Source organism: Spea bombifrons, chromosome 1, assembly GCF_027358695.1.
Source record: "Spea bombifrons isolate aSpeBom1 chromosome 1, aSpeBom1.2.pri, whole genome shotgun sequence".
In the NCBI taxonomy this organism is placed as follows: Eukaryota; Metazoa; Chordata; class Amphibia; order Anura; family Pelobatidae; genus Spea; species Spea bombifrons.
Window position 1 is genome coordinate 70,195,993 of NC_071087.1, and position 17,962 is coordinate 70,213,954.

Below are 17,962 nucleotides of genomic sequence, written 5' to 3' on the forward strand. Positions count from 1 at the left end.
AATCGGCCAACTAATCGATTATTAAAATAATCGTTAGTTGCAGCCCTAATGTGTATATTAGGGCTGCAACAACTAATAGATTACTTGAATCGATTATGAGATTAGGGTTTTGTCAGAGCAAATAGACTTCGGATAATAACACTAAGATCCAGATCCCCAGCACCGATGCAGGGGACCTGGATCCGCCTTTCTGACAGCCGGTGGCAAGTGTCTGTCCGATGCGGGCAGACATCCTTCCACTACTGCACTCCACTTCCGCTAGGGCTTCTATGATGGAGCACCAGCGTGACGTGATCTTCTGGCGCTCCACCATAGAAGCCCCGGCAGAAGTATCGGCCAGGACAGCAGAGGTTGTCTGCGCGCATTGCGCAACATTCGTCGACTGCAGGAGAGGAGGATCTGCCGGAGCGCTGCAGGGGATCCAGATCATTCACTCTGGCAGCCGATCAATGTTTGTGCGATGTGGGCAGACATCCTCCGCTACTGCCGGTGTCACATGACTTTCCGGTGCTACATGACTTTCCGGTGCTCAGTCATAGCAGCTCCAGCGAAAGTGCCGGCCAGAAGCAGAGGCTGTCTACGTACATCGTACAGACGCTCAGGGCACAGGGGGTAAGTCTGGGGGGCATATCAAGGCCACAGTGGTATATAGGGGGTATAAGGCATATCAGGGGGTTATAAGGCATATTCAGGGGGGCACAGTGGCATATAGGGATATATTCGGTATAAGGCATATTCGGGGGCTGAGTGGCATATCTGGGGGGCCGAGTGGCATATGTGGGGTATAAGGCATATCAAAGGTCAATATGGCAAATGGGGGGTATAAGGCATATCAGAGGGCACTATGGCATATGGGGGGGTATAAGGCATATCAGGCTATATAAGGCATATCAGGGAAGGATGGAGTGGCAAATCTGGGGTAAAAAGCATACTGGGGTATAAAGCATATCAGGGGGCACAGTGGCATACCAGGGGGTATAAGGCATATAGGGTATATAAGGCATATGTGGGGAGGGCGGAGTGGCATATCAGGGGGTATAAGGCATATCTTGGGGTATAAGGCATATCTGGGGAGGGCAGAGTTGCATGTCTGGGGGTATGTGGCATATAGTGGATATAAGGCATATCTGGGGAGGACAGAGTGGCATATCAGGGGGGTGTAAGGTATATCTGGGGGTATAAGGCATACAGAGGGTATAAGGCATATCTGGGAGGCAGTGTGGCAAGCCTGGGCTCAGATGTTCAAAACTGGGGGGGCAGGTTGGGAAATAAAAACAAGAAATGAATTTTCCTCAACGTTTCACGATCGCATCTCGGCGTGCTGGTCGTGCCTGCACCATGCCACTCTATGCCTCTCCCACCCCTTTGTAGACTCAACGTTCTGCTCAAGGGGGCGGAGTCACACTGTTCTGTCTTCTTACACGTTCACACAGTGTGCAGTCTGACATTCAGTATAAACCCTTCCTGTCTTCCAAATAAGAGGACTGTTCTTTGTAGTTTAACTTGTTTATTGGTGAACAGGTTGTTGAGTATATATGGCAAAACAGGATTTTAGTACGTAAGCGTGTGCACGTACATGTAATGTGATGTGGTAAAACTATAAGGATACAAATAACATGTATAAGTACAAGGCACATGAAATGCATGTATAATGACATTACATAACAGTTAAGTACATGGCAAAATGGCTGCCTATACATAGAATGACATGACTAGCTAACAGTCTAACAGTTAACTTTCCTGAGTAATAATACAAATAACTGAACAGCTCTGAATACTATAATGTCCCTGAAACAGAAGTAAATGTCTCACCAGATATGCTATTACACAGATGGTGGAGTTTTGGAAGGAGACATACGGAGACAGCTCTGATGATGAGTCCTGGTGACTGAAGACTGTAAAATGGAGGCTCCTCCCTCCCAGAATGCCTTGCAATCACCCACAATGCATTATTCTTTAACTAGAAAACAAGGTGTAATACAACTTAACACCGCTAGATGGAGCTATAATTTACTAAAGAAGTCTAAGGTGGCAAAAAGGTGAACTGTAAAGTTTCTCAAACCCTGCTGGGCAGAACACTCCCCGTCTGGCGTCAACCGACGCCACTACTAGGTCTTTCAGGTGGAAACAAAACAAGTTCCGCCACTGGCCTGAGGAATAGCTTACACTCGCCAAGCCTACATACTTTGACCTCAGCCTTGCGTACGTTCCCATCCTTGCTTGGGAATGTGTTGGTGATGAGACCCAGTGGCCACTCATTCCGGTGTGACTGGCTGTCTTTCATGAGCATGACATCCCCATGTCTGATGTTTGGCTTGTTAGTTTGCCACTTCCTTCTCGACTGTAGGGTAGAGATATACTGCTTCCTCCACCTGTCCCAGAAGGCATTAGAAAGACTTTGCACCTGCCTCAATTGTCGTCTGTAGAGGTCTTTATCTTTGAATTCTCCAAGAGGAGCACTCGGACTGCTGGTCTTCTGCGTGAGGCAGTCTATTTCTTCAGCATAACATTCACGTTGTATAGTGCAAATTATGTTCTTGGACTTTTCCAAATTAGGAGTGGTAAAGGCATGTTTGCAGTGGTGCCAACCTTTGCAGGGCTTCTGGCTCTCAGGTAATGTTGACTTATAAGATTGATCCATATGAACTAGACAGGTTATAGCACGAACAAGCGACATCCAGGTGGAGAACCTGACGAAACGATGAGATTTGAGTTGGTGATCCGAAGTCACCGTACATAGAACAGATACTTCAGGTCGGATTTCTTTGTCGGCATCTGAGTCTACCAATCCAAACGAGTCAGGTTCAATGTTGCAAGACGTTGAACGGTACAGGAATGCAGGACCCATAAACCATATTGTGTCTTTAAGGTGACTTGCTGCGACAGACCTAGTCGCATGGTCCGCAGGATTATGGTGTGTGGACACATAGTGCCACTGTTTAGGACAAGTGGATCTCCTGATCCTTAGCACCCGATTGCTGACATAGACATAAAAGCGTCTCGTTTTGTTACAAATATATCCTAGGACTACCTTACTGTCCGTGTAAAATTCGACTTCCCCGATTTCCAGGTTCATTCCTGTTGTTATAAGTTCGGCCAACTCCACTGCAAGCACAGCAGCACAGAGTTCCAGTCTGGGTATCGTGTGCTCGCGGAGTGGCGCCAGTTTAGACCGGCTCATAACAAAACCCACATGGCACTGTTCTTCGACATCTATGGTCTTCAAGTATGCTACGGCTGCAATCGCCTTGACTGAAGCGTCGCAGAAGATATAAAGTCTTTGCGTCTTGACTTCAGTTGATGGCACGGAAGCATACGGTCGTGCCACACGAAGGCTGGACAAAGCTTTGAGAGATGTCCTCCATCCTGTCCACAGGTCTTTTTTCTCCATGGGAAGCGGATCATCCCAATCAGCCGTCTCTGTGGTGAAGTCTCTTAACATTTTACCTTGAATGGTAACAGGCGTTACGAATCCCAGAGGATCATATAAGATGTTTATGGTAGACAGGACTCCTCTGCGTGTGAAGGCTTTTTCTTCCTTGCTGATTTGGAAGGTGAATGTGTCTGCCTTTAAATCCCAGAGCAAACCAAGGCTTTGCTGCAACAGAAGGGAGTCTGTGCTAAGATCCAAGTCTTTTAGATCACTTGAGTAGTCTTGGGTTTTAAACAGTAAAGGCGCGACCCAGCTTTTTGACTTTTCTTTTACTATTCCTTGATCCATGATATCCAAGAACAGCCTGTCTTCTATGGACATTGCGACCCTGTTGTCTTCTCTTGTCCTGTGGAAGACTGTGCACCCTAAGTGATCTTGCTCACCATCGCAGGCGTGGTCTTCACAGGAGGGATCCACGAAAGGACAAGGCACGGGTGCGCTGTGTGGCAATTCTTTTATCAGGAACCTACTCTGACATGGCTGGAATAGAGAAGGACATCCATTTTCAAGTGTGTTGGTGAGCATACTGTTGACTGAGGTCGGCTTGTGCGCTCCTCCTAGGCAGACGTCTCCTATGATGACCCATCCTAGGTCAAGTCTCTGGGCATATGGGGCATTTTGGGGGCCGTTAATCTGTCCTCTAGCCTTGTGAACTCGTAATATGTCTCTTCCAAGGAGTAAGACTATTGGGGCTTCTGGGTCCAGTTCCGGTATCAAGTGAGCTATACGCCTCAGGTGGGGGTGGTATGCTGCCACCTCTGGTGTAGGTATCTCAGACCGGTTGTCAGGAATGTGATTGCACTCCAGTATGGTTGGCAGGGACAAGCAGGTATGACCATCTATGGACTCTACCCTGTACCCAGTTGCTTTCCTCCCCGCCGTCTCAACGGTACCTGCACATGTCTTTAAGGAGTAGAGAGAACCGGGCCCTACGATGTTGAAGGTGTCGAAGAAGGTGGATTTAGCTAAAGACCTATTGCTTTGATCATCTAAGATTGCATATACCTTGATCGCCGTATCTTGGTGACCGACCGGATAAACTCTGACAAGGCAGATTTTTGAGCAGGACTTCCCTCCTGCAAGTCCTCTACAGATCTCTGTACACTGAGAAGTGACTGCTGGGGTGTCTATGTCAGTGTCTATCTGCTTTCTGTCATGCCCCTCTCCTTGGGATGATGTTTGAGAGGGTGGTCCAGGGTGTAAAGCCGTGTTGTGTTCTGTGCTACCGCATTCTGCGCATGTCACACTGACCTTACAGTTCCTGGCGTAGTGCGATGTTGTACTGCAGCATCTGAAGCAGATGTTGTTTTCTTTGAGGAATTCTTTGCGGTCCTCTAAGGACTTCTCTCTGAAGGCTCTGCATTTTAGTAGAGAATGTGGTTTCTTGTGCAGGGGGCATTGTCTGGTAAGATCTTCGAGTTTGTTCCCTTGAGAGGATTTAAACGACCTGTAAGGAGAACCTGTGGAGGCAACATTAGTTTTGTGGACTGCCACTGGTGTTTTATGAGGTTTGACACCAGGGGTAGTGGGACATGACAATGTAAAGTCAAAACTGGGATCATTTCTGATCCTTGCTTGTTGAGCAACACAGTCTACAAACACCCTGAAGGGGGGAAATGGTACATTATGAACCTGTTTATAATGAGAACCATGCGTGATCCATTTCTCCTGTAGGTTATAAGGGAGTTTTAGAACAATCGGATTAACACCTCGGGCGGTGTCCAGGAATGCTAGCCCTGGCAGATCTCCTTCTGCTTGAGCAACCTGTACCTCTATTAGTAAGTCACTGAGTTCCCTGAGTTTTTGGTAATCCCTACCCACTATTCTGGGAAAATTATCAACTCTCTTATATAAAGCATTTTCTATAGCTTCTATTGACCCATAACACTCATCAAGTCTTTCCCACACCATCTTTAGGCCTTTGCTTGGATAGTTTATGTTAATGTCTCTGATTCTTCTGGCGTGTTCAACAGACTCATTTCCAAGCCATTTTACCAAGAGATCTAACTCCTCACTACAGGAAAGATCTAAGTCCCTTATGGCGTTCTGGAAGGAGGCTCGCCATGCCCTGTAGTTCTCGGGGCGATCTGTGAACTTTACAAGTCCCTTGGTAACCAGCTCCCGTTTAGCAAAGAACTTAGCGAAGTCCATGGCAGCCCGGTTAGCGTCAATACTACCCGGTGTGCTGTTGTTATGCTGAGTGTGTGGTGTATCACCATACCTTTTAGAGATTTCTGGCTTAGGGAAGTCTGTATAATACCGTTCTGACGCGAAGGGTGTCCCTTGAAGTCGAAGCGAAGGATGTAGCTTTTGTTCTTTAGGGTGGTAGTTGTGGTCAGCATCGCTTTGTCGCATATCGTCCTGCTCGAGGTACTGTGGTTCAAGGTAGGATCTTTGGCACTCTGTAAAAGCTGGTTGATGTACTGGATCATAGTTGTCATCTGTCTTGGGATGCTGATGGACATATTCTGAGACGCGCTGTGCTGGATCTTGTTGATCTAGGTCTGGCCCGAGTACTTGGCTGTGTTTCTCAGATTCAGCGAACTCCGTGGCTTCTAGGAACTCTGCTTTGGCTATTGCGGCTGCCGCTTCTTTCTCCGCTGCGAGTTTTTCCAGTGACGCCTGCAGACACGCTGTCTGTTTCTTTAGTTGCATCTCTTGTGCAGCAAAGGAAGACCTTACTTTTGCAGCCTCAGCTTCTGCACGGGCGAGAGCAGCCATTTCTTTTATTGATGACTTGCTAGAGCGGCTTGCTCGTGACCTTGTCCCGTATGTTGATGCCTTGCTAGTGGACATGGTGTGCCTGTTTGCTGGCTGCTTAATGTCTCTGTGCAGACTCAGTCTAGGTAGGACTAGGAACGGACTTCAACGTGGTTTGGATCGTGTCGCGCTTGCTGGGGCTGCACTCTCGCTTCTTGTGACTGTATGGCCGCCGCTGCAATCTTGTACATAGGACTGCGTTGCTGATGGCGGCTCCGTACAGTCAGATCCACTATCGCTGGTGACTAGCAATCTGTTTTACTGTTCTGTCTTCTTACACGTTCACACAGTGTGCAGTCTGACATTCAGTATAAACCATTCCTGTCTTCCAAATAAGAGGACTGTTCTTTGTAGTTTAACTTGTTTATTGGTGAACAGGTTGTTGAGTATATATGGCAAAACAGGATTTTAGTACGTAAGCGTGTGCACGTACATGTAATGTGATGTGGTAAAACTATAAGGATACAAATAACATGTATAAGTACAAGGCACATGAAATGCATGTATAATGACATTACATAACAGTTAAGTACATGGCAAAATGGCTGCCTATACATAGAATGACATGACTAGCTAACAGTCTAACAGTTAACTTTCCTGAGTAATAATACAAATAACTGAACAGCTCTGAATACTATAATGTCCCTGAAACAGAAGTAAATGTCTCACCAGATATGCTATTACACAGATGGTGGAGTTTTGGAAGGAGACATACAGAGACAGCTCTGATGATGAGTCCTGGTGACTGAAGACTGTAAAATGGAGGCTCCTCCCTCCCAGAATGCCTTGCAATCACCCACAATGCATTATTCTTTAACTAGAAAACAAGGTGTAATACAACTTAACACCGCTAGATGGAGCTATAATTTACTAAAGAAGTCTAAGGTGGCAAAAAGGTGAACTGTAAAGTTTCTCAAACCCTGCTGGGCAGAACACACACGGAACAGGTCCTCGTGACAAGGAGAAGAACGCGTCGGAGGAGAGCAGTCTGCAGGGAAGGCAGAAAAAAGGAAGTAATAAAATTTTTAAAAATAGTTTGGGTAATAGGTGTAAGGGGACCCATATTCAAAGGAGGGGGCTGCCTTGGGACAACAATTAAATAAAAAAAGGGGATGGCTGGGGGGTACACAACAGCGTGATTGGGGCATCACATAAATCAGTACACAAAGGGGGGTGTCACGATCCAGGACATCTATGTCCCGAACCGCAACGCAGCGGATCTCCCAATACCTACCTTCTCCGGTGCCCAGTCTTGGTCTTCCTCGGTGCTGTGAGTGTCTGCGTCCAGCGGGAACTCGTAGTTTGCCTCCTCTCCCGCACGTGCATGCCACGCCCCCTTTTTACTCTATACCTCTGTGGAGCCGGCGTGACGCGCACAGCGCTACGTCATTGGCCAGGGCGGGGCTTGGTAGTGCAGCAAGTTTAAAAACTGAGCACTGACTCTCATTCAGTGCTCGGTGGTTGTTCTGGCTGAGCTGCTACTCCTGCAGTAGTTATATTACATTACTTGTTGCTGACTTTGATTGTTCCTGACTCCATTCTTGACTCGGCGTGATTGACCATTCTATTTGATAGTATACCTGCTACTGTTGTTGCTTTTTACTGCATACTGGATTCCTCATCTGAAGTCCACGTTACGTAACAACTGAGCATATATGGAATCCGCAGGATTGGCTGAAGCTGTGACTGCACTCACTCAGCAGATGGCAGCTTTTAACCAGTCATTACAAGATGTCCAAGCGGGCCAAAATCAGATATGGCAACAAATGCACCAAATGCAAGGCAGCCCTAATGTATGAGGTGATCCTTTCTCGGCTCCTTCTATGTCACTGAAATCCATGGCCCTTCAAGGAGCAGTTAATCCGGAACCAGAAATACCTATGCCAGAACGATTCTCCGGTGATCGCAAGAAATATACTACCTTCATGACTTCTTGTCAAATTTTGTTTAATTTAAAACCACAAACCTACTCCACGGACTATGTTAAGATTCATACAGTCATGTTGCTGTTGTCTGAAGAACCTCAACTCTGGGCTCATCACCTGCTTCATAGCAACAGCTCTATCTTGGAGACATGAGCTTCCTTCGGTCAAGCTATGGACCCTCTCTATGAGGATCCTTTCAGATCTACTTCTGTTACTAGCGCCTTACGGGCCCTGAAACAAGGTAAAAGACCCGTAGAGGAACACATTGCAGAGTTCAGACGTACCATATTGGCCCGAATATAGGCCGCACTTTTTCCCCCCACTTTAAGTCTTTAAAGTGGGGGTGCAGCCTATATTCGGGGTCTAGCGCCCGATGCCCGGGACATGCAGTTCCGGGAGCCGGGCAGGCAGCAGGGCTAGGATGCAGATCCCCCGCAGCGGTGCAGGGGACCTGCATCCTACTCTAGAATACGCTGTGACAGCCTCACAGCGAAAGTGCCGGCACCGGAAGTTGAATATGCGTTATGCGTAGATGTCCCCCGCCGGCCCCGCAACCCCGTGGAGTCTGCACCGGTAAGTCTGGCAGGGGGGAACACATCTTGGGGACAGAGTGGCAGCATATGTCGGGGGGGGTAAAGTGGCAGCATATCTCGGGGGGGCAGAAATTTTTTTCTTTAAAAAAGCACCTAACATTTAGGGTGCGGCCTATATTCGGGTGCGGCTTATATTCGAGCCAATACAGTATTTCTATGGAGACCTCATGGAATGAATCGCCACTGCATGACCGGTTCTGGTTAGGTTTGTCAGAGAACATCAGAGATGAACTAGCCCGTACTAACATACCCAATTCATTAGATGAATTTGCTAAGCTATCCATTCAAATAGACAGAAGACTACGAGAGAAAGGCCGAGCGGCAAACCACCTCTACGTCCAACTGGTCACAATTGAAGAGTCAATGCCATTGGGTCTCATCAGGGGACCCCTATGAATGGCTGAGAGAGAATGTCGCAGAAGCCTTGACCTATTCCTATATTGTGGGAATAAAAGTCACTACGCCAACTAATGTAGAACCAAGGCACGTTTTTCAAAGGGTAAGCAAACCCCCCTGCTTATTCAAGTCAACAGAAAGGAGTCCCCTCACTTTTCCAATCACTTATCTCTTTCCATATCATTACAGTGGAAGGACGACCCCATCACCCTTTTAGCCATGATTGATTCCGGCACCAGCAGCAATGTCCTGGACGCGGACCTCATACAACTCCTCGGAATCACCACCAGGGAAAAAACAACAGCTATTATTCTTCAGTTGGTAGGCAGAATCCCTTTAAAGACTGGTCCTATTACCAAAGAGACTGTACCCCTATGTATTCATATCAGTCCTAATCATGCTGAAGACATTGTTTTTGATATGGTTCCTTCTTCCGTCTTTCATGTCATACTGGGTTTACCCTGGTTAAGCACTCATAATCCTGTTATTAACTGGGAGACGGGTACTGTACAGTTTACGTCTAATAAATGCTCACAACACAGCAAGCCTTCTCGGTCTCTTAATGTTGCTCATGACTATAGTTCTCTTTCAATACCGAAGATACCTCCTCACTATACGCAATTTTCTGATGTGTTTGAAAAGATAGGGGTAAATGAACTACCTCCACATCGAGAGTATGATTGTCCCATTGAATTGTTCCCTGGTGCACCCATTCCTTTTGGCCGTATTTATCCTATGTCCGAACCAGAACTTGTTACACTCAAAGACTATATAGACGAAAATCTAGCCAATGGATTCATAAGGCCTTCTACCTCACCCGCTGGAGCTGGTATTTTCTTTGTTTCTAAAAAGGATGGTGGACTACGCCCCTGCGTGTACTATAGAAAGATCAACAATATAACCATGAAAAACCATTACTTGAACTAATGGAACGTGTTCGCTCTGCCTCTTTATCGGCCCACCGAGAGCATGTGTCTAAAGTATTGATCCGTCTCATAGAAAACGGATTGTACACCAAACCAGAGAAATGCATTTTTGAGACCCAATCGGTGGAATTTTTGGGCTTTATTCTATCCCCTACTAGGGTTGAGATGGATCCGAAAAAGATAACCACGCTCCTACAATGGTCCCCACCTACAGACAGGAAAGGCGTCCAAAGGTCTGTGGGTTTCGCTAATTTCTACAGGAAATTCATCCAAACCGTCACAGCACTCGCATCCATCAAAAAGAAGTTTGTTTGGTCTGAAGTCACGCAAAGAGCCTTTGAATTCCTGAAAGAAAGGTTCACCTCAGCACCCATATTGATTCTTCCAGTACCACAATGACCATACGTACTTGAGGTGGATGCCGTGATTCTATCCCAAAGAGATGATTCGGATAACCAACTCCATCCAGTCGCCCGTCGTCTTCTCCCGGACACTAAACCCCGCAGAAAGAAACTATAGCGTGGGTGAGAGAGAAATGCTATTAGAAGAATATGTCACACTTATTGAATGGCACCCTCCATCCCATCACTGTATACACAGATCACAAAAACATGGAGTTCTTCAGGACTGCCAAACGCCTGCAACACAGACTTGCCAGGTGGTCTTTGGTTTTCTCACGCTTTCGGTTACACATTACATAGAGGCCAGGTTCCCGCAATACCAAGGCCGATTCGTTATCACGTATGTTTGAAACACCAACATCGCACCCTCATGAAGAGAACACGGTACTTCAACCAGGGCACATTTTAACCATCACATGGTCCATATGGAACATCCTCCACCTTCACTCCTCCAACATAGATCCTTCTGATACTACAAATCTGCAGTGCAGAGGAGGACTATACTACCACGAAGATATGATTGATACACCTCCTGTTGTGCGTCTTTAGGTGTTGCAACACTTTCATGACACTCCTGCGGCTGGGCATTGGGGTATCACACAAACCATAGACTTACTACAAAGAACATTTTGGTGGCCTGGCCTCAAAGAAGATGTGCATATGTGCCCTTTCCAAAAGTTCTCGCAACAAACCTGCTGGTTATTTGTATCGGCTACCGGTTCCATGGATTTCATCACTGATCTGCCTAAATCAAACCATCATACCGCTCTCATGGTAGTAGTCGACAGATTAAAAAAAATGGCTCATTTTATCCCGCAAGACATCTACCCACATGGGATGAGACTGCTGCCTTTTTTGTCAAAAAAATATATTTAGTCTTCATGGATTACCAGAGAACATCGTGTTCGACAGAGGAACACAGTTCGCATCAAGATTTTGGAGAGCCTTTTGCACATACAACGTTCATTATCTAGTGCCTTCCATCTCCAGAGCAATGGACAAACAGAACAAATGAACCAGACCCTGGAACAGTATCTCCGTTGCTTCACCTCACATCTACATGACGATTGGTATCAACCCCTACCACTGGCAGAATTTGCCTACACTAGCCATATCAATTCCTCTACACGGATATCTCTCTTCTTTTCCAGTTACGGCTTTCATCCTTCCATGCTTCTTGGTTCTCCCATCTCCAGTTTGGTTCCTTTTGGTGACAGCACAGATTTCGAAGATGACCAGTGTCTATAAAGAATTATGTACCACCCTTACCAAGTCTCAACAGCGTTATAAACATCAGTCGGATAAACACTGTAGCGCTACCCCATCTCTAATCCCAGTGACAAGGTGTGGTTGTCAACTAACCATCTCAACTTGAATTGTCCCTACAAGAAACTAGGACCCAAATTTGTTGGTCCCTACACAATCTTACGTATAGTCTCTCCAGTGGCAGTTGAATTGACTCTACCCCCTTCCATGCTGATTCACCCTGGATTCCACGTATCACTTTGGTCCTGGTGTGTGTGTTTGAGTGCCGGTGTGGCAAAGCCTGTCCTGGTGCGTGTGGTGTGTTGATGTTGCAGAGCCTGTCCTGGTGTGTGTGTTTGGTGTGTCGGTGTTGCAGAGCCTGTGTCCTGGTGTGTGTGTTTGGCTGTCGGTGTGGCAGAGCCTGTCCTGGTGTGTTTTGGTATTGGTGTGGCACCAGTGTGTGTTTGGTGTGTCAGTGTTGCAGAGCCTGTACTGGTGTGTGTGTTTTGTGTGTCGGTGTGGCAGAGCCTGTCCTGGGGCGTGTGTTTTGTGTGTCGGTGTGACAGAGCCTGTCCTGGTACGTGTGTTTTGTGTGTTGGTGTGGCAGAGCCTGTCCTGATGCGTGTGTTTGGGTGTCATTGTGGCAGAGCCTGTCCTGGTGTGTGTGTTTGGGTGTCGGTGTGGCAGAGCCTGTCCTGGTGTGTGTGTTTGGGGGGTCGGTGTGGCAGAGCCTGTCCTGGTGTGTATTTGGCCATCTGTCCTGGTGTGTGTGTGTGTGTGTGTGTGTGTGTGTGTGTGTTTGGGTGTCAGTGTGGCAGAGCCTGTCCTGGTGTGTATTTGGTCATCTGTTTCCTGGCACTTTAATTTCTGTAGGAATAAATTGAAAAAAATTAATTTTTTAGTTATTCAGAGATAAAAATGAACTCCTGAATTTGTAGTCACTTCAGAAGACAAAACTTTCCAGGCCCAGAGATCCGTGAGAGGAAAAGGTTTTGTGTTATTTACTGTATTTCAGTCTGCATATTTTATTAAAAAGGATTAGTGGCACTAAATTGTGGCATCGGGCATCCCATCACATTACACAGGGCAGTATAGGTATATATGTGTTTATGGGTAGGTGTGCGTAAGGGCAGTGTATGTGTATATATGTGTTTATGGTGTGTTTATGGTGCAGGTATGTGTAAAGGCAGCGTGTTAGGGCGGTGTCAATAAAATAAAATAAAAATAGCCAGGAGGGGGACACAATTTTCCATTCTTGCATCGAGCGCAAAAAGAGCCAGCTACGGTTCTGCTCACAACAGCCAGGCAAGGTGAGTGCCTGTCGCTCTGTCTCTGCACTTACTATAAATAAAACCTTTCCCTCCCTTCTTAGGTCTGAAGCAATACCTGAGGAAGACAGAAAAACTTGAAACTTGTCTTTGAAGTATTTGAATAAAAGGTATAATTGCATACTGCAGTACTCTGGTATATTGATATATATATATGTATATATATATATATATATATATATATATATATATATATATTGTGACAGGGAACAGGGCATGGTGGTGGATAACATGTACATTTCCCACAAAATACTGCAGTGCAATGTATTCGATAACCCCAGGGAGAATGTTTTGTTACCAACAAAATAATGGTAATGTTGTAGTTATGTTTGGGTCCCTGGGGTGGAGCATTTGGAGAGAAGGGAGGGCCAGTGCTCAACTCCACAGTTTACTTGCAGCAGGTGATGCAGCCAGTCCAGGAGTTCTGGTTATCCAAGAGAGTTACTCACCTGTTACCAATGAGCGGCAGGTGGCTGCTACAAAAAGGAGCCCTGTGAGTTATTCAGGTGAGAAACACACAAGCAGTGAGTGAGACTGCATTTTTCTCCTAAAGAATCTGCTGAACGGTTCCTAAACAAAAAGGTCTGTGCTAAATGTTTTTGTTGGTAGCGGGTAAGCCGTCCAACGAGAGTTAGTGGCTGTTTGTCAGTAAGTGCTCAGAGAGCAAGGCTTTTCTTTTTGTTTGTTTTATTTATGTTTGTTTACAGACCTTTTAATAAAAGGACTATAATTTCTAAAAAAGAATTCAGCCTTATGTGGTATTTCAAACCTTAAGACTGTGTGGTTACATGATCCCAGCTCACAATATATATATATATATATATATATATATATATATATATATATATAGTTTTGTCAGTGGCATGATTTAGTGGTGGAACTTATTAGAACTTATCTTTCCCCTTTCTCAGTATCAACCCTGCCCCCACTTTTCTTATTGATGACTTAGAATACCTGTGGCCAAAGTACAAGGTCTTGCAGCTCCGTCGTGATGCACGCAGCTTCACTTCTGAGCGCCAGCATATGACTTCATGGAGGGGGAAGCTGGCAGTTGCTGAAAATTCTTTCATGAATAAGCCGCTTGTTTGCGGGAAAGTTTTCAGCGACTGCTCGGCGCCTCTCTCTTTCCTCTGCTCCCTGCCAGTGGCATTTTTGGGGCTTTATGGTTTGCGGGAGTTAGGCCATCAAACTAGTCGTCTTTGGGACTTAGAACATGATCCTACTGGAATTGTTCCCCATAGCGGCAGTTGTCGAGATGTGGGACCAGAAATTAGTGACCTCTAGAGTTATTTTCCAGTGTGAATAATATGAGCGTGGTTCATTCAATCAATAATCTGAGTTTGTCCTCTTTTACCGTAATTTGCCTGTAGTTAAGCATGATGTTATTCTGCTTGTTTGGCAAAAATGGGGCACGTCTGAACGCGACTGGCACTGACCTTTGGTGTTTGGAGGTGTGTTCAGGTGTGTGGAGGGAGCTGTCCAGTTGCAGGCTTGGTTAGAAGTTGGTTGCGGGGCAAACCTAAAGGGTTAATTGCCAAACTTTTGGAGACATGATGTTAGATTTATGTAAAATAAGAGAGGATGCCGTGAGACGTGATGCTGTTAACTTGACCCACTGTGTTTGGAAAAACGACCGGTGGTATACACCAGGGGCATCTGTTTTCATAAACATCCTAAGCAGCTGTGCCGCTGTAGACGGATGGGGTGCCTTTTCTCCTACTCCCACACAGGGAGGGATGTTGGGGGGTGACGGGGATGTTGCCGCTATGTTATCTTTATTTTGCCTATGCCTCCTCATCCGCACACACGTGCACTTGTTTCTCTCCAAGCCATAGACCTACGGAGGGGGAGGTGGGTGGCCTCCTTTATATGTCACACTATGCTGCATTCTTCTTTTTGCTAGCGATCACTCAGACTCCCTGAATTATTTTTTTTTGCGCTGAGCGGCCACACTCCCTGCCCTTGGCATACCCTTCCTGACACACGTTGAATTTATTTTATGACACTCACACCGCAGGGGTTTTACCCATGATCCGTGTCAAACGGAAAATTAATGTCAGTTGCAACTACACCTGCCTCTGGTGTGGCCAACAGAGTCTTGTTTTCTTCCGACCTGGGAACTGGAAAGTTCCCAGCAATTGAAAGCTACTTATTCTATACACAAATATTTTATTGTTGTTCCGCTGGCCCCCCCCCCCCTTTTTTCTCTCTCACGCTGAGCGGCCACACTCCCTGCCCTTGGCCTCCCTTCCCTGACACACGCTGGATTTATTTTATCTATGGCACTCGAACCACATATACTGTTTCCAGGAGTTTCACACTGTTAATGCTTGGGCAATCATGCCTGGAATATCGGGCTTTTTCTTTTGGTTTCCTTCGGTATGATACGTGTCTCAGTGGGACAAACAAAACAACTAATGCCAGTCGCAACTACACCTGCCACTGCTGTGATGACGGGGTCTTGTTCTCTCCCGACCTGGTGACTGGACAGCTCCCTGTAATGGTTAGCTGCACTTTCTACGCACATATATTTTATTGTTATTCCATTGGGTTTTTCTAACATCTTCTCTTCTGGGAAACTGTTTACATGTGCCCTCACATACCACTACTTTGTGTTTTCGAAATGACATAGTACCACATTTTCATTCAGTCTTTAACGTTACTTGAACTATCTGACTAAAGCTCCGCAGCTTTACAGATTCGACCGTGCACTGTTTGTGGTATGTGTACATGTACTATGGCCGCCTGTGACCGACTCGTCCCTTCAGGCACACCGCTGTGGATATTATACAGCCCAACCACCCGTCTCCCTGGAACCCAGTTTCTTAATGTTATACCCTACACTGAGTCTAGTGACTGGGGAACCAGGCAAAGTGTGTGTGTCCCGGGCTAAGGGAGCATAAGACAGCGGAGGTAGTCAGTCGGACTAGCCAGATCCGTGACACCGCCTGTCGGAAATGGGATATATTTGGGGAAAAAGGGGATTCCAGATGCCGACACACCTTCATCTAGGGGTTAATAACTTAAATCCACATAGCTCGAATAATCACAGGAAAATGCTTCTTTGATAGGAAAATGGAGGGTTTAATGCTGTGATGAAGCCTATGAAGGCTAACACAGACAGGGTTACATTGGGAATGAAGTTGTGACTGCAACAATGATGGAAAGATTGTAACAAACTGCAGCAAGGATGGAAAGATTGTAACAAAACTAAGGACATACAGGGAGTTCTTATAGGGTGGGATCAAAGGTTTATTACTATTGGTTAACTAATATCAAAAGACAATACTAACACTATCACACAACATACAATTTACAATCCTATGGATAAACTAATCTCAAAAGACAATACATACAATTTACAATCCTAGGGATACAACATCAAAAGACAATACTAACACTATCACACATTATTTACAATCAGACCATACAGACAATGTAATACATTATTTACAATTGCCCTTTGATGTGGGCTGGGGAGGGGGGCTACATTTGCACTTAAATAATTCTCCTCCTGTCCTTTCTGTGAGGCTGTAAATTCAACTGGCCAAATGTTGCTTAGTTAGGTCAGATAACTTTAACTCCTTTTACACCCATAATGACTGGAATTTATATTCTTAATATAATTATGTTATAATGCTCCTATGGTGTCTGACATAGTCTGCATGCTACCTCCACACCGCCTACCTGTTTATTTTGTTTGGTCCTCCTTATTGTTAATTGACTTGTCTCACTAAAGCTATGCAGCTTCGCAGGCTCGTCCATGCGCTGTCTCTGATATCTACACATGCCCTATGGTCGCCTATATATTTTTATTTTTGTTCTGTTCTCTTTATTGATATTTGCCGTCTCTAACTTCTGCCATGAACTCTGCGGGCGACGGTTCGCACCTGGTTCTGTGTTTTATTGTTGTTGTTCGTTCTTGCAAATTCCTCAGGTCTCCCTTTCTACGTGGTAGACTCCTCGTCTACACTGTGACGCCTTGACTTTATTTTGTGCCTTTTTTTCCCGGTTGGCGTAGTTCGTGTCTTCTCACTCCCTTTCCCGTACCTTCCTGCCCCCCCCTGACAGCTCCCCCTTCCTCTTTCTTCTGACCTTGCTTTTCCCCCTCCCCCCTATTTTATTTCCCCTCTCTTCTTTTTCTTTCTCCTTCTCTCTCTCCCTCCTTCCCTCTGCTCTCCTTTGCTCAATGTCTCCGGCTGCGCCTGCTCTCTATCAACGTCTGTGGCCTGAACACCCCGGAGAAGTGCTCCACTCTCCATCGGGAACTGCGGAAGGGTCACGTAGACATGGCCTTTGTCCAGGAAACCCAGTTCCATGGAGCCTGAGCCCCTAACTTGTCTTGCAGATCCTACCCCACCAGTTTCTTCAGTAATAACCCGTTGGCTAAGACCAAGTCTGGCAAATATTTGGCTAGAGCTCTTCGTGCTGTCCAAAAACCCACATACATCTCCAGGGTTCACTCCTCGCGAGGTCCCATCCTCCCAATATCTCTCGTTGTTTCCAGGAATACTACGAAGGGTTATACAATCTCCGCGCTGGCCCTCATAGCCCTCCGTCCCCCGGACTCCCCGATCACCCTACCTGAGCTTGTCCTGGCTCTTAAGTCTTCCCCATCTGACAAATGTCCTTGCCCCGATGGCCTTCCCCTGCGATACTATTCCATGTTCAAGGACCTTTTGGGCCCCCACTTCGTGAATGCATGTAATTCAATCCTGGAGGGGGGCGCATCCACGGACATACCTTGGCGGCATCAATTGCCCTGATTCCAAAAGAAGGCAAGGACCCTCAGCTCTCAGACGCGGAGAAGGCCTGCGACAGGGTGGGACTGGCCTTTTATGCTGTCTACTCTGACCCACATGGGATTTGGCCCCGGTTTGCTTTCCTGGATTAGATCTTTATACTCCACCCCTTCTGCCTGGGTCCAAGTTAATGGATCCTTTTCTGACTCCTTT

At 46.2% G+C, this 17,962-nt stretch overlaps 1 long non-coding RNA gene across 1 annotated transcript; it reads right to left on the reverse strand.

Annotated features, from left to right (window-relative positions):
* Nucleotides 1-6,153: 6,153 nt before the first annotated feature.
* Nucleotides 6,154-7,121, reverse strand: LOC128491220 (uncharacterized). The gene is made up of 2 exons (XR_008354024.1): nt 6,863-7,121; nt 6,154-6,647 (listed from the first exon to the last, which is right to left on the reverse strand). It is a non-coding gene; the product is annotated as an uncharacterized LOC128491220 (long non-coding RNA).
* Between the last annotated feature and the right edge of the window lie 10,841 nt (nt 7,122-17,962).